The sequence below is a fragment of the Ambystoma mexicanum genome, chromosome 12 (assembly GCF_040938575.1).
Source record: "Ambystoma mexicanum isolate Mex_15411 chromosome 12, UKY_AmexF1_1, whole genome shotgun sequence".
Lineage (NCBI taxonomy): Eukaryota > Metazoa > Chordata > Amphibia > Caudata > Ambystomatidae > Ambystoma > Ambystoma mexicanum.
Window position 1 is genome coordinate 983,765,872 of NC_090936.1, and position 21,452 is coordinate 983,787,323.

A 21,452-nucleotide genomic window follows, 5' to 3' on the forward strand; every position below is an offset into this window, starting at 1 on the left:
TATTAGCTCTCATCCAGTGCAATGAAATGACTGTCAGGATACCTGTGAGTGTACAATCTGAAGTACCAGAAAGGGTGCTGTTGGGCAATGATCTGAAAGACCTCAGAGTAGTGTCAAGTACTCCCAGACATCCTAGTAAGAGATTACAGGAGCTTACCAGACCTGCAAGGGAGAGGTCCTTGAGGGGCTCTCCTAAGGAATTGATAGAAAAAGAAATCACTCCTACTCCACTGGAGTTACTAACTGCTATTTCCAAGCAACCCGAAGCAAAGGGGAAACCCCAGACTTCAAAGAAGAAACCAGCAGAGAGCACTCCAGTGATGCCAACCAGAAAATCTCCTAGGTTGTCAAAAATCACACCTGTGATTCCTCCTCCAGCTGAGGCTGAGAGTGAGGTACAACCCTGTGTGGTTGAACTAGAGCCTGAAGATTGAGATCTAGTAGGAGGCCAGGAACTCATTAGAGATCTTGAACCTGTAGACCATCCTGAGCTGCAGTCTTTACTGGCAGAAGGTGGCCCCAACAGGGCAGACTTCAGTAGGGGACAAAGAGAATGTCCAACTCTGGAAGGTCTTTGCCACCGGCAGCTTCTCAGCTTGAAGGGAAAGAGCCTGGGAAGTATAGGTTACACTGGGAAGATGGCCTCTTCTATAGTGAACCAACAGAGTCAATCCCTGGCGACTACAAGAGACTTGTAGTGCCCCAAGAGAACAGACTCCAATTCTTGCAACTAGCCCATGAGATACTTTTGGCTGGTCACTTGAGTTTCAAGAAGACCAAGGAAAGGCTCTCTCTCTACTTTTATTGACCTAAAATGGGGCTGAGGTAGACAAGTATTGCAAGAGTTGCCACACTTGCCAAACTTCTGGTAAGAGTGGCTCCAAGAACGTGGCACCTTTAGTGCCTCTCCCTGTGGTGGGAGTACCATTTGAGAGGGTAGCAATCGACATTGTTGGTCCCCTTGATCCTCCAACTTCTTCAGGCAACAGATTTATACTTGTTGTAGTAGACAATGCTACTAGGTACCCTGAAGCAATTCCTATGAGGACTGTTACAGCTCCGGCTGTGGCTAAGGCCCTCCTTGGTATTTTTACCAGGGTTGGGCTTCCTAAGGAAGTAATATCCGACAGGGGGCCAAATTTTATGTCCCACTACATGAAGGCCATGTGGCAAAACTGTGGAGTTACTTACAAGTTCTCAACAGCCTAACACCCTCAGACAAATGGGTTGGTAGAAAGGTTCAACAGACCATGAAGAGCATGATAGGAGCTTTAGAAGACCCCCTTAAGAAAAAGTGGGATCTTCTACTGCCATTCCTTCTCTTTGCATATAGAGAAGTCCCTCAGGAGGGAGTGGGTTACAGTCCCTTTGAACTTCTCTATGGCCATCCGGTCAGAGGTCCATTGGCCCTGATTAAGGAGGGGTTGGAGAGTGTTCCTTCCCCCACACCAGTCAGAGTCACTGACTATGTGATAGGACTCCAGAGGAGAATGTCACACATGATGGCTGAGGCAAGTGATAACTTGAAAGCAGGTCAGGCTCTGGTTAAGCAGTGGCATGACCAGAAGGCCAACATGGTTGAGTTTGCTCAAGACCAGCTAGTTCTTGTTATGGTACCGACAAGCAGAGGGCCTTGCAGGACTAGTGGATGGGACCCTTCAAGGTTGTGGGAAAACTTGGAGAGGTGAACTATCTTGTGGATTTATGCAATCCTAAGGAGGCTCCTAGAGTCTTTCACACCAACCGTCTAAAAGCTTATCTCTCGAGACCAGAACTGGGAGCTTTGCTTCTAGCTTCAGCTCAAGAGGAGGAGGAGAGTGAACCTCTACCTGACCTCCTCAGAGGCAAACCTCTAGATGAGAAAACAGAAGGAGTTAATCTCTCTTCTAGTCTGACACCTGAGCAACAGGAGGAGTGCAAAGTTTTGTTAAATCAATTTGCCCCTCTGTTTTATCAAGCACCAGGCTTGACCCCTTGGGGCCAACATGATATCCATACTGGTGACTGTTTACTTGTCAAAAGCAGGGGTTACAGCATGTCAGAAAATTTAAGAACCCACATCAAAGGAGAGGTCAACAAGATGCTTGATCTCGGGGTAATAGAGCCCTCTACTAGTCCATAGTCTAGCCCAGTTGTGTTAGTACCAAAGGCAGGATCCAAGGAGTTGAGATTCTGTGTGGACTATAGAGCCCTAAATGCAGTCACTAAGCCTGATGCCCATCCTTTGCCAAGGACAGATGAGCTGGTGGATAGACTTGGTTCAGCCAAGTTCCTCAGTACATTTGACCTCACGTCAGGCTATTGGCAAATAGCTCTCACTGACCATGCCAAGGAGAAAACTGCATTCTCCACCCCAGTTGGCTTATACCAGTTTAAGGTTATGCCTTTTGGATTAAAGAATGCACCTGCTACATTCCAAAGGATGGTTAATCAGGTTCTGAATGGGATGGAGGACTTCTGCATGGCATACTTGGATGATATTGCAGTGTTCAGTCCTACTTGGAAAGAACATGTTGACCATCTAGGATATGTTTTGCAGGCGCTTGAACATGCCCATCTGACCATAAAGGCAAGTAAATGCCAAATTGGTCAGAGTAAAGTGGTCTACCTTGGGCATGAGGTAGGAGGTGGTGAAATAAGGCCTTTTCTCAGCAAGATTGAAGCTGTGCAAAATTGGACAACCCCTTCTACTCAAACCCAGGTGAGAGCCTTCCTAGGCCTCACTGGGTACTACAGGAATTTCATTGAGAACTATGGGTCCATAGCTTCTCCACTGAATGTCATCTCTTCTCCTAAATTCCCTAGAAGATCAAATGGAATGAAGAGTGCAATCAGGCCTTTGAAAGCCTGAAGAAAGCCCTTTGTCAAGCTCCAGTTCTCAGAGCTCCTGACTACAACCAACCCTTCATTGTACAAACAGATACTTCCAATATAGGTATAGGTGCAGTACTCAGTCAACTGGATGAGAAAGGTAGGGAGCACCCCATTTGCTTCATCAGTAGGAAACTGAAGGAACCTGAAACAAGGTGGGCAACTATTGAGAGAGAAAGTTTTGCCATTGTGTGGGCTTTGAAGAAGTTTAGACCATACTTGTATGGATCTACTTTTATCATTCAAACAGACCACCAACCCTTGAGATGGTTGATGCAAATGAAAGGGGAAAACCCGAAACTGCTAAGATGGTCAATCTGCCTCCAAGGGTTTCATTTTACCATTGAGCACAGGTCAGGATGTCACGACCAAAATGCTGATGGTCTCTCTAAGATGTTTATAACCGACTAGAGGTAGAGACTCATCCAGGAGTGGATTAGATCCTCCTGTCCCTTAGTCTGGGGGTGGGGGGGCGAGTGTTAGGGAGAATTCTCATTCTATGGCTAATTTCCCTTACCTAGAGAGTCCCCCAGCAGCTTTGCTGGATTTGAAGGGTTTGTTTCGTTTTTCCTGCTAAGAGTGAGACTCTTTTTCCCACTCTTAGGCATTTTTGCTATGTGTGTTCTAGGCTATTTTTGTGTTTAATGTTTATGGGAATTTCTCAACCCCATAGGAACCATCTTTATTCACATGTGTTACACAGCACCCTCCATGCAGTGACACAGGGGTGTCGTAGTGACCCCCAAACATAGACTCCATATCCTGGGACTGACTACTGTCTCCCAGGGCATGTAAAGTCCCCATTGACTTTACTAATCAATTTTTATGAAATAAACCGGTACAAACCATCTTACTATTGAGGTACTGGAAAGGGTTAATATTTTTTTCCCTATGTTCATTTTCGAGGGGGTACCGTGCAATCCCTCTCTCTAAAGTTTCTGGCTGGTGGCAGTGGTTACTACTGTAAATATTCGACCGCAAATATTTCCCTATGGGATTTTCCCATTGTTCGAGGCTACCACATTTTCTGACAGCCTCTAACATACTGCCGGTTTATTTTTATATTCACTTTACTCCGGTAGGTTTTATTTGCCAGAACTTTAATATAAATTCTTTCTCGTGTCTTTCTCTAAACTCCTAACCCAGGTCGGGGATCCTTTGTTCGTCCGTTTGTGTGGGAGGGGGGAGTAGGACCCCTGGACAGGGTTGCCTCTGCAACCCATGTCGCACTCTATCCTGATAGGCTGGAGGGTCTCCCACCAAGAAGACCACTCCACTGTGTGAGTGACAGCTAGGCTGTATGAATGGGGCACTTTTTGCATAAAAGCAGGGTCCTGAGGACCGGAAGGGCAAGACGTTGCCACTGGAACTAAGAAGCCGAACAGGAGAGAAGCCAAAGACATCTGCAGCGACTGAACCTCTGGTGAAGCCCTGCTGCAGCGTCTCACCACTTTTCTCCACACGACGAGAGAAGATCTTCACCTGCAAGAGCCTTCTTCCCTTGAGCTGGTGAGGCCAACCAGTTTGCCAATCGCCTTCCTGGACCTGGCTTGGTCGAATCGCCAGTACCCTGTAATCGGAGATCAGATAGCCAGGCACCAGTCCACCTGGACTGCGATTTAAAGGAGCGTACCTTTTATTCGTCGGGCAGCACCGCGGCTGGTTTCATCCCTGGGTAGTGCAGTAGCTCGAACCTTCCTCCACGACGAGAGCCTCTCTTCCTCTGCTGGATCCCCCGAACTGCAGGAACTATCAGGAACAACCGCCACTGCAGGAGCCACTTCTTCATTTTAAAGGTACATTGTTCCGCCAGGCCGCCCTTTCTTCGCGGTAGAGCTGAAGGTGTTTTAAATCCTTTACCTACCTGTTGGGTTGGTTGCCCCTCTCTCTTAACATTGTCTTTCACCTTCTGCATCCACCTTTTCGAAATCGTTAACCAAAGACCTGACTGCAGCTACAAGAACATTTTGCTCCTGGGCCCTTGCCCTGTACCACTGACTCTGGCACAGGCCTTCTGACTCTGGCTACATTTGTTAGAACTGCCTTCTGTAGATTGATTCTCAACTAGAACTGTGTTGGTGCACCTACTTCTTATAACTACCCTTTTCTTCCCCTTTCTAAACCTTGTGAAATGCCATTTTGCTCAGTTTCCATTTAAGTATTTTCTATACTGATGCACTGTCTTGCTTAATCTGGTCCACAAACTTATGGGAAGTGTTGCTAGGGTGTGTAAAAATATATTTCTATATAACTTGTGCTTTCCCTCCTTGTGAGAAATTGCTAGAGTACCCCTTGTGTGTGATTTTCACTGTGCCGCTTTGCTCAGTTTTCACTCTGGTTCACTTGGTCTACAATTTAACTAGGGAGTGTGTATATTTTTCTTTGACTTATTTTAACTTGCTTGATGACTGTGATAAATGTGTTTTACTAGAAGTGTATAAAATAAATATATATATATATTTAATACAAAGCTTTGGTCAGTGTTTCCTTGTGCCATAGTACTATAGGCCTATTGTGTAAACCCTGAATACTGCTCATCTCCCTCTTGAGATAAGTCTGACTGCTCAGCCACAGCTACCAACTAAATCTTTGTGGTACAGACTGATACCAAAGGGGATTTATTGCTCTCACCTGTAGTCCTAATCTTCTGTAGTGCTCCCTAAGGGAACTGCACAGGATTCTGCCTAACAGAGGTACCCTCTCCTTGTTGGGACATTGACCTTTTCAATAATAGACCATGTGAATTCCTGAGGGCCGTGGTTTTGTTTGACGAAATGTTCAACCATTGGTGCTGATGTTTTCTTCGTCCGGATACATGATTGGTGCTCTGCCAGTCTAGTACGTATAGCAGGTGTGGTCATTCCTATGTATCGTAGACCACATGGGCAGGTTATTACATAGAAGGAGGGCAAGGCAGGGCCAGCAAGCCCCACCAGCACAGCCAGTGCCACCACGCAGGCAGCCCCCAATCCCCAGATCAGAGCCAGTCCATTCAACCTCACCGCTGAGCAGATCCACACCCTGTACCGTTTGGACCGGAACACCATCACCACCATCGTGGACATGATACACAACGACATCGTCAGCATGATTGAAACACCCACTGCCACCCCCCCACCCCCACTGAAGGTAGTGTCCGTGCTCCACTTCCTGGCCACAGTCACCTACCAGCACACAGTGGGGCACTTGCATGGCATTTCACAACCATTATTCTCACGTACGCTGAACCAAGTGCTCAATGCCCTCCTCAAGCACACAGACGACCACATTTCCTTACCACGGTCTGCCCAGGAGATCGCAAACACCAAAGTGGGTTTCCATGCACTGGCCGGCATACCTGGTTGCATTGGTGCCATCGACTGCACCCATGTGGAATGTGGTCCCACATGCCATGGAGGTAGCGTACCGCAACCGTAAGCTATACCACTCAATCAACATACAAATGGTATGTGACTCGAACATTGTTGTGCCCGATTCCCTGGATCAACCCATGAGTCAATGGTCCTGCGTAACTCCACAATACCATGCTACATGGAGCGACATGCAGGGCCAAGATCCTGGCTACTCGGTGAGTCTCATGTCATGGCCATGGAAATGTGAAGTGGGTAGGTGATTGACGTACCAATGCATACTTTACCTGGCTGACATGGGGGTGGGGGGAGAGATGCATACTTTACCTGGCTGACATGGGGGGAGGAGGGGGAGAGATGCATACTTTACCTAGCTGACATGGGGGGGAGATGCATACTTTACCTGGCTGACATGGGGGGGGGGAGATGCATACTTTACCTGGCTGTCATGGGGGGGGGAGAGATGCATACTTTACCTGGCTGACATGGGGGGGGGAGATGCATACTTTACCTGGCTGCGAGTACCAGAGGTAATGGAGCCAGCTCATACCCTAAAGCAGCCCAGACTTTAGCTGACACCTGACCGCATAATGCCAGATGTAAGCAGCCCTACCATGTGAATGAAGATGTGTCCCAACCATGACACAACCATCTGCATGTGCACTGTACCTAATCAGACCGCATCCACCTCAACGAAATGCACCTACATGCAATGACTTCAGCCAATACACGGCACCAAACACCATCAACTGAAATGCCAGTCCCCCATAACTGCGCACAAAGGAGTCACATGACGGACATAAACATCAATACACCACTACACTGACACAGAGGCCCAAATAAATTGCATAACAACATTTGTAGTGCTCAGTGAGGTCATCATGAGGCTGACAGCTATGGTGCCATGATGAGAGCATTGATATCACTGGACATCTGCCAGATCACCAAAACAACTGCTATGGACTAACACAGTGGATGGGCACTCACAAGGTACTGTACCCCCCTGCATTCACTGGTTGATGGCATGCAAAACAGTCCATAAGAGGAATACACATATAGCGGTCACATCGTGTGACTCCATTCATGCATGGACATGGGGTTCAAAGTAAGAGATGAATGCATGCCATGGTGTCAAGTCATGATTTGAAATCTGATGTCATGACTGACACATACATTGTTGCCCACATACAGGTGATGCAGTCTATCCCTTAAAGAGGTGGCTCCTTACCCCAGTCCGGAACCCACAGAACCGGCACGAGGAGGACTTTAATCATGCACATACACGGAACCATGTGGTGATTGAGCAGACATTTGGCCTCTTGAAGGCACGGTTTCGCTGCCTCAGCAGGTCTGGTGGGGCACTCCTGTACCACCATGAGAAGGTGGCATAGATCGTCATGGCATGTGTAATGCTACACAATATGTGCATCAGACGGAATGTGCCCCTGCCCCCTGACGCTGAACTGCAACCACCTGACGATGAGGATGAGGAGGGTGGGGATGGGGCAGCACCTCAGGGAGGAAGCGATTCACAGGAGGGACGTGCAATGCGTCAGACTCTCATTAACCAATGCTTCTAGCACACATGGATGGTGGGTGTCACATGGAGATGGCACTTGGGGCACTGTGTGTGTCTGGGACATGCACACTGTGGACTGTTCACCAATAAAGCACACGTACACAATGAGCAATGTCCACCCATGTGATTTGTGCATAACCAAAAAGTATATTGAAATTGTGATTTGAATGAACACACCCAATCCCCCCTCCCCACTCAACTCCCCAACACATCCCATCCCCCCTCCCCCCTCAACTCCCCACAAAAATGGGTGGATGCCTGTGGTCAAGTGCATCATGTGGGATTGTTCCACTGGGCGGCCTCTATTGGCACCCCCTCTCCCGGCACCCGGGGCACCTCTGCCTGTACTCTGCAGGTTCCTGGCCGATCTGCGGACAGGGCTGGATGGGGCAGAACTGGCAGCCGAGGAGGTACTTGGCTGCTCACAAGGACGCATGTCCCTCATAGTTTGAACAAGCTCCGAGAGCACGTGCCGCACCACGGCTAATTCCGCACAGATATCCTTGGAGGTGGATTCTCTGGCTGCCTTCACAGTTTCTGCACATTGTTGCATTTCCGCCCTTGCACTTCCACATTCGGCCACATGCTGATTCAAGAGTGAGGACATTTGTTGTTGGCGCGTGATGATTTGTTCCATCGACTCGTTTTTTTGGAATAAGGATAATGCCAGTGGCGAGTCCATTGTGCTGCTCCCCTCCTGCACATCTTCCACTGGGCATGGATTGGCTGGCCAAGAGTCATCAGGGGATTGCCCCTGTATGCCATCACCATGCTGGCTGCATGGGGACAGGTAGGGGGAATGAAGGTGGCCAGTGGGGGGACCCACAACATCAGCATCCCCTACATCATTGTCAGAGCTAGCTGCCGTGGCAGCAGTCTCGCCAATCGTGCTGCTTCCTGCAGACCCAGTGCCTTCAGTGGGCACCACTTGGTGGATGTTTGTTGCTGGTGGTACCCTGGTGCTTGACTTGGTGCACATCTGTGCCCTGGCCTGTGTTGTGCTCGTAGATTTCGGCTGCTGTGGGGGTTTGCTTTTTGCAGCAGAGGTGGAGGGTTGGTGTGTTGGGACATCGGGCCTGGCCTTCTTGGCAGGTGTGGTGGCAGTGTCTTCGTCAGCACTGTCCGAATGAGAGCCTGTGGTGGACTAAAGGAGGGAAAGGGTTAGTGATGGGTCTGTGGACATTGAGCAGGCATTGTAATGACTGCATTCATTTTGATTACTAGATGGTGCACATTGGAGGCCGTGACATACAGGTTGTCTCCCTTTTAGGTGGTAGAAGCATGGAGGCATGTGGGTGCCTACAGAAAGGGTGTGCATACTGCATGTGTACAAGGTGGAGGTCAGAACTGCCTGTAGGCAGTCTTCTGCTAATGTGTCCCGTTAACCCTGTCAGGCATCATGCACTTCCCAAAAATCTGGACTTCAGTGAGTTTGGCATGGCTGGATTTAAGGCACCTACCTGCGTCACCTGATGTCGGGGCTCCTCTCTCCATTTCTCCGACCCCCTCTATGCTCTCTGTGCCAATGGTTGCGGCACAAGTCTCCTCCCACGGCTGCATTTTGATTGGTGACTCTGCTCCTCCACCAGTTGCCATGCCCAGGTTTCTGTTTGCAGACAGTATACTCCTTACGCGGAGCCGTAGATCGTCCCGCCTTTTCCTGCACTGTCTTACATTGCGGGGTGTTGTGCCAACTGCACTGACCCTCTGTGCTACTATGGCCCATATGGCCTTCTTTCGTGCCATCGCCGGTCTGGTCATCTCTGTCGAGAATACTACGTCGGCATGTTCTTGTAGTGTTTCAGCCAACATGTTAAGCTCCTCCCGAGAGAAGCGCCCCTGCTGCAGCCGATCACCACTTTTTTTCACAACTTTAGGCATTGTGAGGATTGATGGATGTAGGTGAAGGTTTGTAGAGGTTATGGGGGTCTGGTGTCCACTGGTTGAGGAGGATGGCAATGGATTGTGTTTTTCAAGATGGCCGCCGTGCTCTTTCCCGTTCCTGTGCGGTGACACAACTTCCGGATCTGCTTATTTGCGGTCACCGCTAATGGCGGTTCCCGCTATTTGCGGTCACCGCTATTAGCGGTGATCGCTGATATCGATGGCTAGGGTGGCGGACGTGCTATTTGCACGGCATACAATGCCGGTAAGTGGCATTTTTTGGACATTACCGCCATGGCAGTGATTACATTACCGGCATGGCGCAATGCTCGTGCCCGAGAAGTCGTAATGTGCCGCTTTTAGCGGTATGTGACCAGCACAGACACGTTAATTGCACCATGCCGGTAATGTCCGTTACTTACCGCCAGGGTCGTAATGAGGGCCATTGTCTGTTTATCCAGGACAACGAAGGGACATGACAATGCATTGTGTCATCATAAACACACACTGATGGCATTATGGAATGTTCTAACCATATTTAGAGCAAGCTGACATGTATCTCTGCATAGTGGCTATCCTTGCCTTCATCAGATGTATTATGCCTTTCCTCTTTTTTGTTTCTTCTTTCTTCTTTTTTCTCTTTTTTCTTCTCTCATTCTCTCACTTCTTTGCCCTATAATCACGGCCGGACCACTGCAGCATTGAGGCACGAGACCATAGGCTATTAAGTGGGTATTAACTCCCCGAGATCGCTTGTATTGCCTCACCCAGACATCCACCGTTTTAGACCACGGAGCAATAACTACTTTTACCAGCAGCCCCTGCATCGCATAATATGCTGCGAGGTGATCCATGACTAAATTGGGCAGTCCTTGCGCAACGCGATCTCCGACCACGTGACCCCTGCTAGAGTCACGGCCGACCCCAACTACATTGCCCAGCAGCCCTTGCACCACGAGAAATGGCGCCTGGCGATCCCACACAGAACTGCACCGTTGTGTGTTTTCCTTTCATGGCCGCATTGATAATTACGTGCTGACAAGCATTTGTATACTATTCGCTATCTATTTCGCCAAAGACGGTTTAACTTTCTACTCCAATACGGGTTTATGCCACACCTTTCTGTTCATGTGACCATATCACGTGACCTCCCCAACATGACCAGATACGCACATAAACCCGGCATCTGTGCAGTATTTTTGAATCAGAGACCGGCACGCCATCTTTTCGCCCGTGCCTTGGGACTATCTACAGCTAGGAAGCAGCTTTTACTCAGAAAGGTCAGTCTTTGTTTGTTTGTTTTGTTTGTTTGTTTATTTAGTATAGCGCTCCAGACCCAGGGGTAAATGGGCGCTTAAGGACAGGTTACATAATTACAGTATATATAGAACATTTTTGCAGTTATACAATTGTGGCTGTAATATGCCATATACAGTATATACAAGCAGGTAGTTAGGTTACACGGTTAAACATTTCAAGGTATGTACAATATATACAGTTAGTAATGAGATTAGTCTATCTAAGGATTGCCTTCTCCAAAAGCCAACTAATGACTAATTTTCTGAACGATTGGAAGGATTTGGTCAATTTAATATTCAGCGGTAAGGTGTTCCAAAGTTGAGGGGCAAGGACAGTGAAGCTCGAGCCCCCAGCTCATTTGGCGGTGAATCTAGGCACGGTGAGGCAGAGAGTGTTGGAGGATCTAGTGAATCTAGTGCTAGGTTTTAAAATTAATTTGTTGGTGAGGTACGGGGGCTAGGTGGTTTAAAGCTTTATAGGTGAGGCAGAGGGTTTTTAAGTCATATTTTTGTTGAATGGATAACCATTTGCAAGATGTTCTTATGTGGGAGATGTGCTCTCTCCTGGGAATATTTAATGCTGCTCTCAGCGCATTGTTTTGGAGGATCTGAAGTTTATTTATTATAGCTTGGTTGGCACCAAGGTAGAAGCTATTGCAGTAGTCAAGCTTTGATTGTATGAGGGCCCTAGCCAGAGTGAGGCAGCTGTTCATAGATAGAAAAGGTCTGCAGGCCCTGATTAGTTTTCCAGTGTAGGCAGTGGCTGAGGCGGTCATATTAACTTGTTTGGAGAGGTTTGTGTTGGCGTTGAGGTAGAAGCCTAAGGTTTTCACATTTTTCACGACTGGGATGATGTTGCCTTCTATGGTGAAGTTGGAGTAGTCGGGGCTAAGTGTCTGTAGGTTATTGGGGGATCCGACCAGGAGGAGCTCGGTCTTCTCATCATTCAGGCAAAGGCCGTGTGTGGCCATCCATGCCTGAATGATGGCGAAGATTTAGTTAATCCTGGTAGCGTCTGTCTTGTAGTTGCCGGTGATGGTGAGGAGTATCTGGGTGTCATCTGCGTAGTTGGTGTAGATGGTCCAGTTTACAAAGAGAGGCTTTGTAAAGATGTTATAGAGGATGGGGGAGACGCAGGAGATGGGGATGGGGTCTGCTGCAGCCACAGAAGAGAAGACCCTCATGGTTCTGTTGGCTAGGAAGGACGGTATCCACATGACAGCAGAGGGGGAGAAGTGGGCAGCAGATGAGAGGCAGTTGCAGAGTATTTTGTGGTCAACCAGGTCGAAGGCTGCTGAGAGGTCCAGAAGGAGTAGGATAGCTGCTTTGTTTTTGTCCTTGTGACTTGTATTCTTGGATAGATCATTTATTTATCTCTTAACCTATCATACAGCAAACTAGTAATCTGAGCTTCAGTGATTTGGGAACTAGCGACCACCTGTTAATCCACTTCACCTGGAACATTCCAGTATGGATTCATAATCGCTGTCCTACGGTGGTTCCGGTCGAGGTGGACAGTTACGGATTAACGTGTCGTAGGGACCTTAAATCATACACCAAACTTACTATCTATTTCAGGGAGACAATGACCGGTGGGAACAAGATCTGACACTAAAACATCAGGTCATAAGGTCATTAAAGAAAAGGGAGATATCAATGAAAGAGTTCCTCAGGCTCAAGAAGCAGCAATGACAGCGCCACAGAGATTTGGTTAAATCCCTGAAAATTCAACTCTTCATAAAAGACAATCAAGCTATGCTTTGATTGGTGCCAATACTAAGGAATTTTGGTCATGAATAAATAAGAATTCGGTAGAGAAAATATATATTGTAGACAATTCCATCCAAGAAGACACTTGGGTGTCCTTCTAGTCAAAGAAATTCAATAGTGCCATGGACCACAAGCATTCTTCTGACTGGTTGTCCAGTAAGGATCCAGAGAGTGCGTGTCCGTGGGAGAAGGAGGACATCATCTGGGTTAGCGATCAACTGAAATCTTCCAGGGCCCGGGGCCCACATGGGCTTCCCTCATTTATATTAACAAAGTACCCCATAGCCTGGGCTCATTTTTAAAAACCATATTTCAACGCCATTTACGCCTCACATATTCTTCCTGCTTCTTGGGCTGAGTCGAATATTATCCATATCTTTAAAACAGGAGATCCTAGTGATCCCGGGAACTACATGCCTATTGCCTTAATCGACTCCTCAAGCAAGTTATTTTCGATTCTACTATTAAGAGATCTCAACACTTTCTTGGCCGAGAATGATATCCTGCCATGCTTGAAAGTGGTATTCCGCAGACACATGGGAACCTCTCTGAATGCCACGCTACTGAAGCATCTGTTTCCGCAAAGGCTGGGCAATCTTTGTGTATACCTCAAATGCTTCCCATGTGCTAAGATCTGCACAACATATATGCGATTTAGGTTAAATCAATTCAAAGCCAAAGAACGCACCAAACACTGGAGCGAAGGACAGCAATCAATGTCCTGTTGTTTCTGTAATTCGTGTGGTTGTACGGAAACGCTCAAGCACTGGACTCTGGCCTGCCATATTCTAACCCCGATCAGAATGTTATCTTTTCCTAAAGGAAAGCTACACAAACAGTTCAAAGGACATACGTTGGTCAACACTCATGTGGGGAGAGAATCTGTCTCTAATTCTGGCACTTGTTAATTTTTTAACTGCTATTAATTGCACATGAATTTTAGAGAAATGTTTAGGATTTAAGAGGCAGAAACCAATATTGATTTCTTTTCATTGTAGTATACTGATTTACTGTATTTTATTTTTTTAATGTTCATGGTTGGAGGAATTGCAAGTTTTATTTTTCCTTTTTAAACTAAATCACAATAAAAAAAAGAAAATAATCCTGCTGCGTGTTTCCATCCTGCTGTAATTATGATAACTGGGAAAAGCGCAAGAGCTCTGCTACATACTGTCGCTTTTTTTAACAAAACCGGGGCCAGAAAACCCTGCAACCCGGGCTGGCAGCTGGTGTCTAAGAGGGTGGCCGGGTGCCATCTTGGTGAGGCACCTTCATCGCCACCAGGCCACTGTGGTGGTGAAGATGGCACAAGACCCCCAAGCAAGGGATCCAGCTGGAATGCGGCAGGAGGACGCGTGACCAGGGGCGGTATAGGGAGAAGGCTGCACACTGCTGGGAGCCCGCACAGCGAGAGACCCGACCCGTGAAGTCAGCGGGACCTGGTCTCGCGGCAGCGCGGACCGGGACAGGTGGCGTGGCAGGCCTCCAAGAAGAAGAGACACACAGCAAACATCGGGCACAGCAGCAGGTTGTTAATGCACCTTGGCCCACTGCAGAGCACCCAATCATTGTGGAAGGGCACAGGAACGAGGGCCGGGTCCACGGCAGTGACCACTGGAAGGCGGGAGACCAGTGAAGGCTGGGTCCCATGAGGTCTGGGAGGCAGCAATGTGGTGTGCGGGAGCCGGTCAGAGGAGGTGCGCGCGAGCCGGGCCCGGCAGCCAGTCGGCTCAGCTAGGCTCCGGGACAAATCTGCAGCGACAGGGTGCCGGGTCAACGGCGGTGAAATTCTGGCCGCCTGGAAACGTGGGCTGGGTCGGGTGGCAGCAGTAAGGACTGAACGGGCGCGGCACATCGGGGCCCCGCACATTGGAGCACACGGCAGGTGGCCTGAAGTCACCATGCAGCTGTCAGCGGGTGGCATACTCGGTGGACAGCAAGTGCCGGACTGACAACGGACTGCAGGGGAGCAGTGTTAAGTCAACTGGGGAAGCCTAGCCTGGTCTGAATAAAATCCTGGAAGCTCCCATATGCCACAGAAAGCAGAGACTGAGGCTCCTATCACTCCTGAGCAGGACTGCGCTCTGCTCAGAATGTCTGGGGGACAGCAGAGCGGTGTTGAGGACTAGAGATAATACCCTGCAGGACTGCCTTCACACATTGGGACACTGAGGCAGGCTGGAAGGCTAAAGGCGATCACAGTCTGAGACAAGACTGGTAACTGAGGGTGAGGAGACCAGGTGGAAGGAGCTCCCTGGGGTAGGGGGAACAGCTCTTTGTCCCCCTATCAGTGCTGGTGCGGAGAACTGGACTGCATTGGCCACCGGGGCAAATGTGGTCTGTAACTCAGGCGAAAGATCTCCCAGGCATGGCCCAGAAGGGAGAGTGGCAGAGGGTGACAGGTGGCTGTGGCGGACAAAGCCTTACAGGACCAAAGGAGGAGGTGTGCATTGGAAACTGCGCGTCTGGAGTGCCCAGTGGGTATGAACGTCGTAAATAAGGCCAGCCCCGCTGACCGGTTACATGAGAAGCCAAATCCAGGCAGGGAGGGCTCCAGAATAAAATGGACCTGTACACAGTGTGCTGCCCCAGCCTCTACACCCCACAACCCAGAGGAAGGAAACGCGGGAGGAGATGTTCAGGACACTCAGTTTTCACTCAAGGACATAATGGGGGTCATAGGAGAATCAATAAACTCTGTGGAAGAATAAATCAACAGTCTTTCATCTGAAGTATCCTTCCTGAAACAGTATCTGCAGAAGCTCGCCTTGAGGGTGGAAGAGGCAGAGCAGCGCATCTCAGACTCGGAGGACACTCTTAGATGCCTGGAGAAACAAATGACTGTAGTTTCCCAGAAACGTCCTCACCTAGAACAGAGGGCAGAGAACAGCGAGGGAAGATCGAGATGCAAAAATGTACGCATTCTTGGGATGCCTGAAAAGGAAGAGGGACCTAGCATGGAGCTGTTTTTGGAGCAATGGCTGGTGGACCTGTTCGCCGAGAAGAAGCTCTCAAAGTTCTTCTCTATTGAGAGGGCGCACAGGATACCAACGGGACGACCTGTCCCGGGGGTACCACTGCGTACCGTTATGGCAAGGCTCCTAAGTTACATGGACCGGGATGCCCTGTTGCAGATGGCTGGGCCACTGGCCCGATTACCTATAACAGCCACAGCATCGTTTTTTTCCCAGACTACACCAAGGAAGTTCAGAAAGCTCACCAGTCCTTCGAATCAGTAAAGAAAAAGCTGGCGCCAAGTATGCCCTCTTCTTTCCTGCACAGCTGAAGGTGTATCGGAGGGGACAGTTCACCTGTTGAAAAATCCCACAGAAGCATGGACCTGGCTGGAAATTCAGGTCCTGTCCATCCAAGGACCCAGACCACCAAGGGGGAGGCCCAGGTCAGAAGTGGCAGCGGGAGCATTCCCACTCATGTTTGACTCACAGACCATGGAGCAACCTGATGGCGCAACCAATGTGCTAGATACAGGGGGTGATGGCTAAACTGAATGCTGGGATGGTCCCGGCCTCAACCCAGTTGTTTCTATCAAAATGGGGTCACAATTGGTATGGAGCAGTTCCGGGGCGGACATGTGGGGGCTGTGAGGAAGAAGGGTTGGTTGGTAGGGCCTGATTCTTGATACTGTCTCTCTGGAATGATATGATATGATATGATTGTTTATTTATATAGCGCCTATACACAGAAGTGTTTCAAAGCACTTCAAGGAGGGAGGGAACATAGGAAAAATACAGTACATTCAGTTAATGTCCTTGAAGCAAAGCAGAATGTGAAAAAACTATCATAATAGGCCTGACGACATTTCTGATAGTGCAAGTGCCCAAAAACAAGTAGGGTAGTAGGTAATGGAGAAGGAGAACAAAGCAAGCAGTAACATTACTATGTCTGACGACAATTTACGCAGTGCTGTCTGACGACAATTTACGGAGTGCAGGAGGAATACAAGAGGAGGGTTGGGAGGGGGGGCAGGGATAGAGGGGGTGAGGAGGAACAAGACAACTGCTGAGCAAATTCATCAGATAAATTTAGAAGCAGGGGAGGGGGAATGGAGAACAATGGGTAAGAGGGGGACAGACAAGCTACTATCATCGGTCAAGGAACCAATGATAGGAGTAAGTGCTAGGAGGGGAAGACCTCGAGGAAGTGTCTAGGTCCCCAGAGGAGGGGGAGATGCAGGCAAGTGCGGGTGGGAAGAAGAAGAGGGTGGGTTTGTGGGACCCAGCACATAGCACAGGGTGGGCACCTCTAGAGCGTGCGTAGGGTCAGCGCAGAGCAGGGGAGGAAGGTCACGAAGGTCCGGAGGCAGGGGCAAGACGTGGACATGCAAATGGCATTGTCAGGCAGTAACGGGACCATGTCTCGACAGAGGCGAATGATGGCTCATGAAGGTAAAGTCTTGCTGAGGACTTGGAATGTGAATGGGCTATGCTGTAGTGTAAAGCGTAGGTTGGTGTTATAATTTCTTAATCGGCAATCACCCAACATTGCACTTCTCAAAGAAACGCTCCTAGCCGGGACTGAATGCAAATTCTTTTGTAGAACCAACTACAGAACGGCATTTCACGCTGGCTTCTTGAGAGGCTCCCGGGGTACGATGTCATGATGCCTACCCCCGGGCATCTGGATCGAGTCCATCAGCCCCGGGAGCAGGCATCTGGCTAGGGGCTGTTTGGATTCAGTCCTGGCACCTTACGCGCCAGGCTCATAGACTTTACTTACCTTATGCAGACCATGCTGCAAATGAGTCCAAGCCAACGTGAGGCCTGGATGGGACTATTTTATTACAGGGACTATTTTTTACTCGGGTGTGGTTCTGGGGAACTTCTTACCTGGGACTACTTTGCAGGCTATTTAAACCATGCCCGAACAGCATGGTTTAAATGCTTCGTGTTATTCTGCATCCAGCAGCGTAACGCTCACGGTGTCTGCAAGTCAGCATCCAATCTTCTGCCACGCCCGCCTCGAATCCGGAGCTCCTAGACAAAAGGAAAAGAAAGGAGAAGAGGTTAGATTACGGACATTATTTGATTCCTTACCTGATGCCGGACCCAGCACATCTCCGAGCCTGGAAAGGACATTATTTCAGCACGCGTCGCTTCGCCAGCAGCAGCGCCGCAGTATACTCACCAGTCCACCGCATCTTTCAACTCGGCGCTGCCTCCATCATTTTCTTCGTCGAAACCCAGCACCTGGGGGGAAAACAAAAGGAATAACAAGGTGAGCCAAGAAAACCGACAAAGACAATCTCTTTGCCACCATAGGCTTACCTGCTTTACCACCAGAGGTATTATCCTTTAATTCGCTGCATTTTTCTATGCCGCACCTATAAAGGGAGAGAAAACAGCAAGTTAAACTCATGCAACTTTTACCGGACAGTGTTTGGTAATACAGACTCTTACCTGCACGCCATCAGCTGCCTCCAGGCAATATTCTTTTGGACCCAGCTGCAACCTAATGAGGGAATGGAACAAGAGTGAACATCGGACATATTGAACTCTTTGACCTTTATACACACTGGAGTCAATATTCCTCCAGAACTCCTCCAGTACCTTCAAACCAGTGAAGTAACTGGTATCTACGCGCCCCTGCATGCCATGCAGGATGGAGAGCTCATCATTTAAAAACATACAGTGAGGTTACCAAGAGGGGATATCGGAGGTGATTAGTGGGGAGAACGAGAACAGTTGGGGGGGCCATCACTAAAGTCCACGGGTGGCTAAATCCCTTTCTCCACTTGCAGGAGAATACTTCTACGAGTCCAGCAGACAAGATTAGGCGGGCCAGTCCAGACTGTCAACTCTTCACTACGCATCACGTTGGTGGAGACCACAGCTGTCCGATCGACGCCCCTGTGGGAACCAGGTGAGCGTAACATACACTCATACTCCTGCATAGGAGGAGCCCACCACAGGTCACGGAAGTGAGATCTGTCTCTAGGGGGTGATTTGTCCTGGTCAAAAGGTGAACTATGCAGGGCTACTAGGGCACAGTGGCAGTGTATGCACCTCTTCCACTTGCACCCAAACCTCTCTCTGACCTTTGGGCATTAACCCTTCAAGGCCAGACAGACCTATGGGTGTTAGCAGGGGACTTAAATGAGGTGATGGACCTGGGCCTTGACAGAACACACATTGGTACCAGGAACCCCAAGCTTCCCACTAAGTTGTGCTCCTTCACCACTGCACTGGGTTGAGTGGACACATGGAGGTGGCTGCATGCAGTCGAAAAGGGTACTTATTTTTCTCTGGGGTCCATGCCTCTATGTCACGGATTGACTACTTCTTCATCCCTTCCAATATAGTCCACAGACTACTATCTGTGAAATTCCTGGCCAGCGGGATCTCGGATCATTCCCCGCTGGTCATCGAGCTCAAAAGCGGGTGCGCCAAGCCCGCAGCAATGTGGCGCTTCACTCACTTACTAGATCCCAACTTTGTGGAAGAATTGTCTAACAAAACGGCGGAATACTTGAATATGAATGATGGGACTGCTAACAGGGAGGGCTATAAGGCAATGCTCTGACGGGAGGCACTCTCACTGGTGGCGGCTAAGTGCAAAAGACATGTGCAGGTGGTAGAAGAGACAGAGAGGGCCGCGTGGCAGGCGGAGGAAGAGTTCCTTGCTTTGGGGTCACCCGCTGCGTGGGCATCCTTGTCTACGGCACAGGAGACATTGTGTAAATGAGCCTTAGACATATAGTCCTCTGCCGGGATGGCCCTTGTCGGAAGGGACAGGCGTGCTTGCATTGGTGGATCTCCCACGACTTATCGGACAGCAGGCATCGGGCATAGAGGCAGACATCTCTGTAGAAGAGATCTTGGTAGCACTTATGCAGCTGCAGACAGGTAAAACTCAGGTAGAAGCGGCTTGGGGAGCGGGTGATCAGACCACTACACTGTCTCTTCATGCAATATAGAAGGGATGGGTGTCTCCCACCGGATCTCAGAAGGCCTAGCATAGTTGTTCTCCCAAAACCTGGCAACCATCCGAGCAATGTGCCTCTTACAGGCCAATATCATTGATCAACAGGGAAGCCAAGGTCCTCGCCCGAGTCCTGGCCAATCGCATACATGGGGTAATTGGTTCCATGATTCACCTGGACCAATGCAGGTTCATGTCGTCTAGATGCACACGCATAAACCTCCGTAGGGTACAATTCGCCATAAGTCAGGCCGCTGAGATACCGGATTCGCTGGCTCTTCTTGCAATAGATTTTTAAAAGTCATTCAACTCAGTGAGTTGGGATGTACTCTGGGAGATCATGGGCCGAATAGGGTTCAGGGAGAACTTCTTGTCCTGGGTCTCATACGCTTTACAACTCTCCTGAAGCGATGATTAGAGTTAATGGGATCTCCTCTCAGACCTTTCCCCTGGGGCGGGGAATGAGGCAGGGGTGCCCCGCCCAGGGTATCAATCTACACAGACGATCTCGTGATTTTTATGAGTGACCCCTCAGTTTTGTGCTCGGTCGTGACCTATATACTAACTGAATACTGTTACGCTCACCTGGCTACCACAGGTCAGACCCGGACAGCTGCGGTCTCCACCCACGTGATGCGTAGTGCAGCGATGACTGACTGGATCTGTCCTCCTAATCTTGTCTCTTAACCCGTAGAAATATTGTCCTGCAAGTGGAGAGATGGATTTAGCCACTTGTGGATTCAAGTGATGGCACCCCCACAGTCCTCCCCAACTAATCACCTCCGAAATGCGCTCACAGCAATCTCACCTTATATTCTTGAAAGATGAGCTCTCCATCCTGCGTGGATTTGCAAGGGTGCGTCGATTCCAGTTAATTCACTGGTTTGAAGGCTCGGGAGAGTTCCAGAGAGTATTGACTCTGAGGTTCCTGGTGAGGACCAGTAAGTATTAAGTTCATAGAGTTCAATATGTCCGATGTTCACTCTTGTTCCCCCCTTCCTTTCTTGTCTTGCAGCTGGCTCGTGAAAAGATGCTCTTGTGGCAGCTGGTGGCGCTCAGGTAAGAGTCTGTATTACATTACCCGGCGCTGTCCGGTAAATGTTGCACGTGGAAAACGTGTTGTTTTGTCTCTCTTTACAGATGCGGCACGTGAAAATATGGAGAGTCACAAAAGGATGCCTCCGGTGGTAAATCAGGTAAGTCTATGGTGGTAAGAATTATATTTGTTGGTTCCCTCGGCTCACCTTGTGGTTTTCTTTTGTCTCCTAGGTGCCGAAGTTCGACGAAGAAATGATAGAGGCAGCGCCGACCCGAAGGATGCTGTGAAGACTGGTGAGTATGGCGCGGCGTTGCAGTTGGAGGTGCGGCGCGTGCAGAAATTATGTTCTTTACAGGTCCGGAGACGAGATGGATCCAGAATCAGGTGTGGAATAGAAATACGTTTGTTTTCTAACCTTGCCCCTTTCTTTCCTCTTTGTTTTAGGAGCTCCGGATTCGAGGCGGGCATGGCAGAAGACTGGATGCAGGCTGCAGGCACAGTGAGCGTTACGCTGCTGGATGCAGAATAACGGGAAGCGTGTGTTGCTGGTCGGGCATGGTTTAAATAGCCTCAAAGTAGTCCCAGGTAAGAAGTCCCTAGAACCACACCCGAGTAAAAAATAGTCCCTGTAGAAAAATAGTCCCTTTCAGGCTTCATGTTGGATTGGAGTCATTTGCAGCATGGTCTGCCTAAGGTAAGTAATGACTATGAGCCTGGCGCCT

The 21,452-nt window shown here is 49.1% G+C and overlaps 1 protein-coding gene across 1 annotated transcript in view; it reads right to left on the reverse strand.

Annotated features, from left to right (window-relative positions):
- Positions 1-21,452, reverse strand: part of LOC138514164 (acrosin-like) — a 1,823,097-nt gene that overhangs the window by 1,144,854 nt on the left and 656,791 nt on the right. The window lies entirely within an intron of this gene.